This window comes from Chiloscyllium plagiosum, unplaced genomic scaffold (assembly GCF_037043375.1).
Source record: "Chiloscyllium plagiosum isolate Xiang-an unplaced genomic scaffold, Cpla_swu_hap1 HiC_scaffold_31, whole genome shotgun sequence".
Lineage (NCBI taxonomy): Eukaryota > Metazoa > Chordata > Chondrichthyes > Orectolobiformes > Hemiscylliidae > Chiloscyllium > Chiloscyllium plagiosum.
The window spans coordinates 61,030,783-61,044,351 of record NW_028270169.1 but is presented as its reverse complement, the minus strand read 5'-3'; positions in this window follow the sequence as shown (position 1 = coordinate 61,044,351).

Genomic DNA, 13,569 nt, shown 5'->3' with positions numbered 1-13,569 from the left:
CAGAGAAGAGTGAACAAAGAGAACAGTGAACACAGAAAACAGTGAACACAGAAAACAGTAAACACAGAGAACACTGAAAACAGAGAACACTGAACACAGAGAACAGTGAACACAGAGAACAGTGAACTCAGAGAACACTGAACACAGAGAAGAGTGAACACAGAGTGAACACAAAGTGAACACTGAATACAGTGAACACAGAGAAAGTGAACACAAAGTGAACACTGAGAACAGTGAACACAGAGAACAGTGAACACAGAAATCGGTAAACACTGAGAACAGTGAACACAGAGAACAGTGAACCCAGAGAACAGTGAACACAGAAATCAGTGAACACAGAGAATACAGAAAACAGATAACACTGAACACAGAGAACAGTGAACACAGAGAACACTGAACACAGAGTGAAAAAATAGAACGGTGAACACAGAGTCAACATTGATTACAGTGAACACAGAGAATACTGAACACAGAGAACAGAGAACACAGGGAACACTGAAAACAGAGAACACTGAACACAGAGAACAGTGAACACAAAGAACAGTGGTATCAGAGAACTCTGAACACAGAGAACAGCGAACAAAGAGAACAGTGAACACAGACAACACTGAACAAAGAGAACAGTGAACACAGAAAACAGTGAACACAGACAAAATGTGAACACACAGAACACTGAAAACAGAGAACAGTGAACACAGAGAACACTGAACTCAGAGAACACTGAACACAGAGAACAGTGAACCCAGAGAACAGTGAAAACACAGTGAACAAAGAGAACGGTGAACACAGATTGAACACTGAGTACAGTGAACACAGAGAAAGTGAACATAGAGTAAACACTGAGAACAGAGAACACAGACAACACTGAACACAGAGAACAGTGAACATGCAGAACAATGAACACGCAGTGAACACTGAGAAGAGAGAAAACAGAGATCAGTGAACACAGAGTAAACACTGAGAACAGTGAACACAGACAACAGTGAACACAGACAAAATGTGAACACACAGAACACTGAAAACAGAGAACACAGAGAACAGTGAACCCAGAGAACAGTGAAAACACAGTGAACAAAGAGAACAGTGAACACAGATTGAACACTGAGTACAGTGAACACAGAGAAAGTGAACATAGAGTGAACACTGAGAACAGAGAACACAGACAACACTGAACACAGAGAACAGTGAACATGCAGAACAATGAACACGCAGTGAACACTGAGAAGAGAGAAAACAGAGATCAGTGAACACAGAGTAAACACTGAGAACAGTGAACACAGACAACAGTGAACACAGACAACAGTGAACACAGACAACAGTGAACAAAGAGAACGGAGAACAACGGGAGCACTAAACTGAGAGAAGAGTTAAAAGAGAGAACAGTGAACCATGAGAACAGTGAATACAGAGAATAGTGAACACAGAGAACAGTGAACACAAAAAACAGTGAACACAGAGAACACTGAAAACAGAGAACACTGAACACAGAGAAAAGTGAACACAGAGAACAGTGAACTCAGAGAACACTGAACACAGAGTGAACACAAAGAGAACACTGAGTACAGTGAACACAGAGAAAGTGAACAAAAGTGAACACTGAGAACAATGAACACAGAGAACAGTGAACACAGTGTAAACACTGAGAACAGTGAACACAGAGAACAGTGAACACAGAAATCTGTGATCACAGAGAATAGTGAACACAGAAAACACCAAAATCAGAGAACAGAGAAGACTGAAAACAGATAACACTGAACACAGAGAACAGTGAACACAGAGAACAGTGACCACAGACAACAGTGAATACAGAGTAAATAAAAGGACGGTGAACACAGAGTGAACACTGAGTACAGAGAACACAGAGAAAGTGAACAGAGAGTGAACACTGAGACCAGTGAACACAGAGAACACTGTACATAGAGAAAACACTGAGAATAGTTAACACAGAGAATAGTGAACACAGAGAACAGTGAAAACAGAGAACACAGAACACAAAGAACAGTGAACACACAGAACAGTGCACACAGAGAATACTGAACACAGAGAACAGTGAACACAGAGAACAGAGAACACAGCGAACACTGAACACAGAGAACAAAAACACAGACAACAGTGAACACAGACAACAGTGAATACAGGAAACAGTGAACACAGAGAACACTGAAAACAGAGAACACTGAACACAGAGAACAGTGAACACAGAGAACATCGAACACAGAGAACAGTGAAAACAGACAACACTGAACAAAGAGAAGAGTGAACACAGAGAACAGTGAACAGAGAGAACAGTGAACACAGAGAAGAGTGAACAAAGAGAACAGTGAACACAGAAAACAGTGAACACAGAAAACAGTAAACACAGAGAACACTGAAAACAGAGAACACTGAACACAGAGAACAGTGAACACAGAGAACAGTGAACTCAGAGAACACTGAACACAGAGAAGAGTGAACACAGAGTGAACACAAAGTGAACACTGAATACAGTGAACACAGAGAAAGTGAACACAAAGTGAACACTGAGAACAGTGAACACAGAGAACAGTGAACACAGAAATCGGTAAACACTGAGAACAGTGAACACAGAGAACAGTGAACACAGAGAACAGTGAACACAGAAATCAGTGAACACAGAGAATACAGAAAACAGATAACACTGAACACAGAGAACAGTGAACACAGAGAACACTGAACACAGAGTGAAAAAATAGAACGGTGAACACAGAGTCAACATTGATTACAGTGAACACAGAGAATACTGAACACAGAGAACAGAGAACACAGGGAACACTGAAAACAGAGAACACTGAACACAGAGAACAGTGAACACAAAGAACAGTGGTATCAGAGAACTCTGAACACAGAGAACAGCGAACAAAGAGAACAGTGAACACAGACAACACTGAACAAAGAGAACAGTGAACACAGAAAACAGTGAACACAGACAAAATGTGAACACACAGAACACTGAAAACAGAGAACAGTGAACACAGAGAACACTGAACTCAGAGAACACTGAACACAGAGAACAGTGAACATAGAGTAAACACTGAGAACAGAGAACACAGACAACACTGAACACAGAGAACAGTGAACATGCAGAACAATGAACACGCAGTGAACACTGAGAAGAGAGAAAACAGAGATCAGTGAACACAGAGTAAACTCTGAGAACAGTGAACACAGACAACAGTGAACACAGACAAAATGTGAACACACAGAACACTGAAAACAGAGAACACAGAGAACAGTGAACCCAGAGAACAGTGAAAACACAGTGAACAAAGAGAACAGTGAACACAGATTGAACACTGAGTACAGTGAACACAGAGAAAGTGAACATAGAGTGAACACTGAGAACAGAGAACACAGACAACACTGAACACAGAGAACAGTGAACATGCAGAACAATGAACACGCAGTGAACACTGAGAAGAGAGAAAACAGAGATCAGTGAACACAGAGTAAACACTGAGAACAGTGAACACAGACAACAGTGAACACAGACAACAGTGAACAAAGAGACCGGAGAACAACGGGAGCACTAAACTGAGAGAACAGTTAAAAGAGAGAACAGTGAACCATGAGAACAGTGAATACAGAGAATAGTGAACACAGAGAACAGTGAACACAAAAAACAGTGAACACAGAGAACACTGAAAACAGAGAACACTGAACACAGAGAAAAGTGAACACAGAGAACAGTGAACTCAGAGAACACTGAACACAGAGTGAACACAAGGAGAACACTGAGTACAGTGAACACAGAGAAAGTGAACAAAAGTGAACACTGAGAACAATGAACACAGAGAACAGTGAACACAGTGTAAACACTGAGAACAGTGAACACAGAGAACAGTGAACACAGAAATCTGTGATCACAGAGAATAGTGAACACAGAAAACACCAAAATCAGTGAACAGAGAAGACTGAAAACAGATAACACTGAACACAGAGAACAGTGAACACAGAGAACAGTGACCACAGACAACAGTGAATACAGAGTAAATAAAAGGACGGTGAACACAGAGTGAACACTGAGTACAGAGAACACAGAGAAAGTGAACAGAGAGTGAACACTGAGACCAGTGAACACAGAGAACACTGTACATAGAGAAAACACTGAGAACAGTTAACACAGAGAATAGTGAACACAGAGAACAGTGAAAACAGAGAACACAGAACACAGAGAACAGTGAACACACAGAACAGTGCACACAGAGAATACTGAACACAGAGAACAGTGAACACAGAGAACAGAGAACACAGCGAACACTGAACACAGAGAACAAAAACACAGACAACAGTGAACACAGACAACAGTGAACACAGGAAACAGTGAACACAGAGAACACTGAAAACAGAGAACACTGAACACAGAGAACAGTGAACACAGAGAACATCGAACACAGAGAACAGTGAAAACAGACAACACTGAACAAAGAGAAGAGTGAACACAGAGAACAGTGAACAGAGAGAACAGTGAACACAGAGAAGAGTGAACAAAGAGAACAGTGAACACAGAAAACAGTGAACACAGAGAACACTGAAAACAGAGAACACTGAAAACAGAGAACACTGAACACAGAGAACAGTGAACACAGAGAACAGTGAACTCAGAGAACACTGAACACAGAGAAGAGTGAACACAGAGTGAACACAAAGTGAACACTGAATACAGTGAACACAGAGAATGTGAACACAAAGTGAACACTGAGAACAGTGAACACAGAGAACAGTGAACACAGAAATCGGTAAACACTGAGAACAGTGAACACAGAGAACAGTGAACACAGAGAACAGTGAACACAGAGAACACTGAACACAGAGTGAAAAAATAGAACGGTGAACACAGAGTCAACATTGATTACAGTGAACACAGAGAATACTGAACACAGAGAACAGAGAACACAGGGAACACTGAAAACAGAGAACACTGAACACAGAGAACAGTGAACACAAAGAACAGTGGTATTAGAGAACTCTGAACACAGAGAACAGCGAACAAAGAGAACAGTGAACACAGACAACACTGAACAAAGAGAACAGTGAACACAGAAAACAGTGAACACAGACAAAATGTGAACACACAGAACACTGAAAACAGAGAACACTGAACACAGAGAACACTGAACTCAGAGAACACTGAACACAGAGAACAGTGAACCCAGAGAACAGTGAAAACACAGTGAACAAAGAGAACGGTGAACACAGATTGAACACTGAGTACAGTGAACACAGAGAAAGTGAACATAGAGTGAACACTGAGAACAGAGAACACAGACAACACTGAACACAGAGAACAGTGAACATGCAGAACAATGAACACGCAGTGAACAATGAGAAGAGAGAAAACAGAGATCAGTGAACACAGAGTAAACACTGAGAACAGTGAACACAGACAACAGTGAACACAGACAACAGTGAACACAGACAACAGTGAACAAAGAGAACGGAGAACAACGGGAGCACTAAACTGAGAGAACAGTGAAAAGAGAGAACAGTGAACCATGAGAACAGTGAATACAGAGAATAGTGAACACAGAGAACAGTGAACTCAGAGAACACTGAACACAGGTTGAACACAGAGTGATCACTGAGTACAGTGACCACAGAGAAAGTGAACACAAAATGAACACTGAGAACAGTGAACACCGAGAACTGTGAACACAGAATGAACAAAGAGAACGGTGAACCCAGAGTCAACACTGATTACAGTGAAGACAGAGAAGGTGAACACAGAGTGAACACAGAGAACAGTGAACACAGACAACAGTGAACACAGACAACAGTGAACAAAGAGAACGGAGAACAACGGGAGCACTAAACTGAGAGAACAGTGAAAAGCGGGAACAGTGAACCATGAGAACAGTGAATACAGAGAATAGTGAACACAGAGAACAGTGAACACAAAAAACAGTGAACACAGAGAACACTGAAAACAGAGAACACTCAACAGAGACAATAGTGAACAAGAGAACAGTGAACACAGAAAACAGTGAACACTGAGAACAGTGACCAGAGAACACTGAAAACAGAGTAAATAAAAGGACGGTGAACACAGAGTGAACACTGAGTACAGAGAACACAGAGAAAGTGAACAGAGAGTGAACACTGAGACCAGTGAACACAGAGAACACTGTACACAGAGAAAACACTGAGAACAGTTAACACAGAGAATAGTGAACACAGAGAACAGTGAACACAAAAAACAGTGAACACAGAGAACACTGAAAACAGAGAACACTCAACAGAGACAATAGTGAACAAGAGAACAGTGAACACAGAAAACAGTGAACACTGAGAACAGTGACCAGAGAACACTGAAAACAGAGTAAATAAAAGGACGGTGAACACAGAGTGAACACTGAGTACAGAGAACACAGAGAAAGTGAACAGAGAGTGAACACTGAGACCAGTGAACACAGAGAACACTGTACACAGAGAAAACACTGAGAACAGTTAACACAGAGAATAGTGAACACAGAGAACAGTGAAAACAGAGAACACAGAACACAGAGAACAGTGAACACACAGAACAGTGCACACAGAGAATACTGAACACAGAGAACAGTGAACACAGAGAACAGAGAACACAGCGAACACTGAACACAGAGAACAAAAACACAGACAACAGTGAACACAGACAACAGTGAACACAGGAAACAGTGAACACAGAGAACACTGAAAACAGAGAACACTGAACACAGAGAACAGTGAACACAGAGAACATCGAACACAGAGAACAGTGAAAACAGACAACACTGAACAAAGAGAAGAGTGAACACAAAGAACAGTGAACAGAGAGAACAGTGAACACAGAGAAGAGTGAACAAAGAGAACAGTGAACACAGAAAACAGTGAACACAGAAAACAGTAAACACAGAGAACACTGAAAACAGAGAACACTGAACACAGAGAACAGTGAACACAGAGAACAGTGAACTCAGAGAACACTGAACACAGAGAAGAGTGAACACAGAGTGAACACAAAGTGAACACTGAATACAGTGAACACAGAGAAAGTGAACACAAAGTGAACACTGAGAACAGTGAACACAGAGAACAGTGAACACAGAAATCGGTAAACACTGAGAACAGTGAACACAGAGAACAGTGAACACAGAGAACAGTGAACACAGAAATCAGTGAACACAGAGAATACAGAAAACAGATAACACTGAACACAGAGAACAGTGAACACAGAGAACACTGAACACAGAGTGAAAAAATAGAACGGTGAACACAGAGTCAACATTGATTACAGTGAACACAGAGAATACTGAACACAGAGAACAGAGAACACAGGGAACACTGAAATCAGAGAACACTGAACACAGAGAACAGTGAACACAAAGAACAGTGGTATCAGAGAACTCTGAACACAGAGAACAGCGAACAAAGAGAACAGTGAACACAGACAACACTGAACAAAGAGAACAGTGAACACAGAAAACAGTGAACACAGACAAAATGTGAACACACAGAACACTGAAAACAGAGAACACAGAGAACAGTGAACCCAGAGAACAGTGAAAACACAGTGAACAAAGAGAACAGTGAACACAGATTGAACACTGAGTACAGTGAACACAGAGAAAGTGAACATAGAGTGAACACTGAGAACAGAGAACACAGACAACACTGAACACAGAGAACAGTGAACATGCAGAACAATGAACACGCAGTGAACACTGAGAAGAGAGAAAACAGAGATCAGTGAACACAGAGTAAACACTGAGAACAGTGAACACAGACAACAGTGAACACAGACAACAGTGAACACAGACAACAGTGAACAAAGAGAACGGAGAACAACGGGAGCACTAAACTGAGAGAACAGTTAAAATAGAGAACAGTGAACCATGAGAACAGTGAATACAGAGAATAGTGAACACAGAGAACAGTGAACACAAAAAACAGAAACACAGAGAACACTGAAAACAGAGAACACTGAACACAGAGAAAAGTGAACACAGAGAACAGTGAACTCAGAGAACACTGAACACAGAGTGAACACAAAGAGAACACTGAGTACAGTGAACACAGAGAAAGTGAACAAAAGTGAACACTGAGAACAATGAACACAGAGAACAGTGAACACAGTGTAAAGACTGAGAACAGTGAACACAGAGAACAGTGAACACAGAAATCTGTGATCACAGAGAATAGTGAACACAGAAAACACCAAAATCAGAGAGCAGAGAAGACTGAAAACAGATAACACTGAACACAGAGAACAGTGAACACAGAGAACAGGGACCACAGACAACAGTGAATACAGAGTAAATAAAAGGACGGTGAACACAGAGTGAACACTGAGTACAGAGAACACAGAGAAAGTGAACAGAGAGTGAACACTGAGACCAGTGAACACAGAGAACACTGTACACAGAGAAAACACTGAGAACAGTTAACACAGAGAATAGTGAACACAGAGAACAGTGAAAACAGAGAACACAGAACACAGAGAACAGTGAACACACAGAACAGTGCACACAGAGAATACTGAACACAGAGAACAGTGAACACAGAGAACAGAGAACACAGCGAACACTGAACACAGAGAACAAAAACACAGACAACAGTGAACACAGACAACAGTGAATACAGGAAACAGTGAACACAGAGAACACTGAAAACAGAGAACACTGAACACAGAGAACAGTGAACACAGAGAACATCGAACACAGAGAACAGTGAAAACAGACAACACTGAACAAAGAGAAGAGTGAACACAGAGAACAGTGAACAGAGAGAACAGTGAACACAGAGAAGAGTGAACAAAGAGAACAGTGAACACAGAAAACAGTGAACACAGAAAACAGTAAACACAGAGAACACTGAAAACAGAGAACACTGAACACAGAGAACAGTGAACACAGAGAACAGTGAACTCAGAGAACACTGAACACAGAGAAGAGTGAACACAGAGTGAACACAAAGTGAACACTGAATACAGTGAACACAGAGAAAGTGAACACAAAGTGAACACTGAGAACAGTGAACACAGAGAACAGTGAACACAGAAATCGGTAAACACTGAGAACAGTGAACACAGAGAACAGTGAACACAGAGAACAGTGAACACAGAAATCAGTGAACACAGAGAATACAGAAAACAGATAACACTGAACACAGAGAACAGTGAACACAGAGAACACTGAACACAGAGTGAAAAAATAGAACGGTGAACACAGAGTCAACATTGATTACAGTGAACACAGAGAATACTGAACACAGAGAACAGAGAACACAGGGAACACTGAAAACAGAGAACACTGAACACAGAGAACAGTGAACACAAAGAACAGTGGTATCAGAGAACTCTGAACACAGAGAACAGCGAACAAAGAGAACAGTGAACACAGACAACACTGAACAAAGAGAACAGTGAACACAGAAAACAGTGAACACAGACAAAATGTGAACACACAGAACACTGAAAACAGAGAACAGTGAACACAGAGAACACTGAACTCAGAGAACACTGAACACAGAGAACAGTGAACCCAGAGAACAGTGAAAACACAGTGAACAAAGAGAACGGTGAACACAGATTGAACACTGAGTACAGTGAACACAGAGAAAGTGAACATAGAGTAAACACTGAGAACAGAGAACACAGACAACACTGAACACAGAGAACAGTGAACATGCAGAACAATGAACACGCAGTGAACACTGAGAAGAGAGAAAACAGAGATCAGTGAACACAGAGTAAACACTGAGAACAGTGAACACAGACAACAGTGAACACAGACAAAATGTGAACACACAGAACACTGAAAACAGAGAACACAGAGAACAGTGAACCCAGAGAACAGTGAAAACACAGTGAACAAAGAGAACAGTGAACACAGATTGAACACTGAGTACAGTGAACACAGAGAAAGTGAACATAGAGTGAACACTGAGAACAGAGAACACAGACAACACTGAACACAGAGAACAGTGAACATGCAGAACAATGAACACGCAGTGAACACTGAGAAGAGAGAAAACAGAGATCAGTGAACACAGAGTAAACACTGAGAACAGTGAACACAGACAACAGTGAACACAGACAACAGTGAACACAGACAACAGTGAACAAAGAGAACGGAGAACAACGGGAGCACTAAACTGAGAGAAGAGTTAAAAGAGAGAACAGTGAACCATGAGAACAGTGAATACAGAGAATAGTGAACACAGAGAACAGTGAACACAAAAAACAGTGAACACAGAGAACACTGAAAACAGAGAACACTGAACACAGAGAAAAGTGAACACAGAGAACAGTGAACTCAGAGAACACTGAACACAGAGTGAACACAAAGAGAACACTGAGTACAGTGAACACAGAGAAAGTGAACAAAAGTGAACACTGAGAACAATGAACACAGAGAACAGTGAACACAGTGTAAACACTGAGAACAGTGAACACAGAGAACAGTGAACACAGAAATCTGTGATCACAGAGAATAGTGAACACAGAAAACACCAAAATCAGAGAACAGAGAAGACTGAAAACAGATAACACTGAACACAGAGAACAGTGAACACAGAGAACAGTGACCACAGACAACAGTGAATACAGAGTAAATAAAAGGACGGTGAACACAGAGTGAACACTGAGTACAGAGAACACAGAGAAAGTGAACAGAGAGTGAACACTGAGACCAGTGAACACAGAGAACACTGTACATAGAGAAAACACTGAGAATAGTTAACACAGAGAATAGTGAACACAGAGAACAGTGAAAACAGAGAACACAGAACACAAAGAACAGTGAACACACAGAACAGTGCACACAGAGAATACTGAACACAGAGAACAGTGAACACAGAGAACAGAGAACACAGCGAACACTGAACACAGAGAACAAAAACACAGACAACAGTGAACACAGACAACAGTGAACACAGGAAACAGTGAACACAGAGAACACTGAAAACAGAGAACACTGAACACAGAGAACAGTGAACACAGAGAACATCGAACACAGAGAACAGTGAAAACAGACAACACTGAACAAAGAGAAGAGTGAACACAGAGAATAGTGAACAGAGAGAACAGTGAACACAGAGAAGAGTGAACAAAGAGAACAGTGAACACAGAAAACAGTGAACACAGAGAACACTGAAAACAGAGAACACTGAAAACAGAGAACACTGAACACAGAGAACAGTGAACACAAAGAACAGTGGTATTAGAGAACTCTGAACACAGAGAACAGCGAACAAAGAGAACAGTGAACACAGACAACACTGAACAAAGAGAACAGTGAACACAGAAAACAGTGAACACAGACAAAATGTGAACACACAGAACACTGAAAACAGAGAACACTGAACACAGAGAACACTGAACTCAGAGAACACTGAACACAGAGAACAGTGAACCCAGAGAACAGTGAAAACACAGTGAACAAAGAGAACGGTGAACACAGATTGAACACTGAGTACAGTGAACACAGAGAAAGTGAACATAGAGTGAACACTGAGAACAGAGAACATAGACAACACTGAACACAGAGAAAAGTGAACATGCAGAACAATGAACACGCAGTGAACACTGAGAAGAGAGAAAACAGAGATCAGTGAACACAGAGTAAACACTGAGAACAGTGAACACAGACAACAGTGAACACAGACAACAGTGAACACAGACAACAGTGAACAAAGAGAACGGAGAACAACGGGAGCACTAAACTGAGAGAACAGTGAAAAGAGAGAACAGTGAACCATGAGAACAGTGAATACAGAGAATAGTGAACACAGAGAACAGTGAACTCAGAGAACACTGAACACAGATTGAACACAGAGTGATCACTGAGTACAGTGACCACAGAGAAAGTGAACACAAAGTGAACACTGAGAACAGTGAACACCGAGAACTGTGAACACAGAGTGAACAAAGAGAACGGTGAACACAGAGTCAACACTGATTACAGTGAAGACAGAGAAAGTGAACACAGAGTGATCACAGAAAACAGTGAACACAGAGAACACTGAAAACAAACAACACTGAACACAGAGAACATTGAACACAGAGAACAGTGAACACAGATAACAGTGAACACAGAGAACACTGAAAATAGAGAACACTGAACACAGAGAAAAGTGAACATAGAGAACAGTGAACTCAGAGAACACTGAACACAGAGTGAACACAAAGTGAACACTGAGTACAGTGAACACAGAGAAAGTGAACACAAAGTGAACACTGAGAACAGTGAACCCAGGGAACAGTGAACACAGTGTAAACACTGAGAACAGTGAACACAGAGAAGAGTGAACACAGAGAACAGTGAACACAGAAATCGGTTGAACACAGAGAATAGAGAACACAGAGAACAGTGAACACAGAAAACAGTGAACTCAGAGAACACTGAACACAGAGTGAACACAAAGTGAACACTGAGTACAGTGATCACAGAGAAAGTGAACACAAAGTGAACACAGAGAACAGTGAACCCAGGGAACAGTGAGCACAGAAAACAGTAAACACAGAGAACACTTAATACAGAGAACACTGAACACAGAGAACAGTGAATACAGAGAACAGTGAACTCAGACAACACTGAACACAGAAAAGAGTGAACACAAATTGAACACAGAGTGAACACTGAGTACAGGGAACACAGAAAAAATGAACACTGAGAAGAGAGAAAACAGAGATCAGTGAACACAGAGTAAACACTGAGAACAGTGAACACAGAGAACAGTGAATACAGACAACAGTGAACACAGAGAACAGTGAACAAAGAGAACGGAGAACAACGGGAGCACTAAACTGAGAGAACAGTGAAAAGAGAGAACAGTGAACCATGAGAACAGTGAATACAGAGAATAGTGAACACAGAGAACAGTGAACACAAAAAACAATGAACACAGAGAACACTGAAAACAGAGAACACTGAACACAGACAATAGTGAACAAGAGAACAGTGAACACAGAAAACAGTGAACACTGAGAACAGTGACCAGAGAACACTGAAAACAGAGTAAAAAAAGGACGGTGAACACAGAGTGAACACTGAGTACAGTGAACACAGAGAAAGTGAACAGAGAGTGAACACTGAGACCAGTGAACACAGAGAACACTGTACGCAGAGTAAACACTGAGAACAGTGAACACAGAGAACAGTGGACACAGAGAACAGTGAATACAGAAAACAGTGAACACAGAGAATAGTGAACACAGCGAACAGTGAACACAGAAAGCAGTGAACACAGAAAACACTGAAAACAGAGAACACAGAACATAGAGAACAGTGATCACACAGAACAGTGAACACAGAGAATACTGAACACAGAGAACAGTGAACACAGAGAACGGAGAACACAGGGAGCACTGAACAATGAGAACAGTGAATACAGAGAATAGTGAACACAGAGAACAGTGAACACAAAAAACAATGAACTCAGAGAACCCTGAAAACAGAGAACACTGCACACGGAGAACAGTGAACACAGAAAACAGTAAACACAGAGAACAGTGAACCAGAGAACAGTGAAAACAGAAAACAGTGAACACTGAGAACAGTGAACCAGAGAACAGTGAAAACAGAGAACAGTAAACAC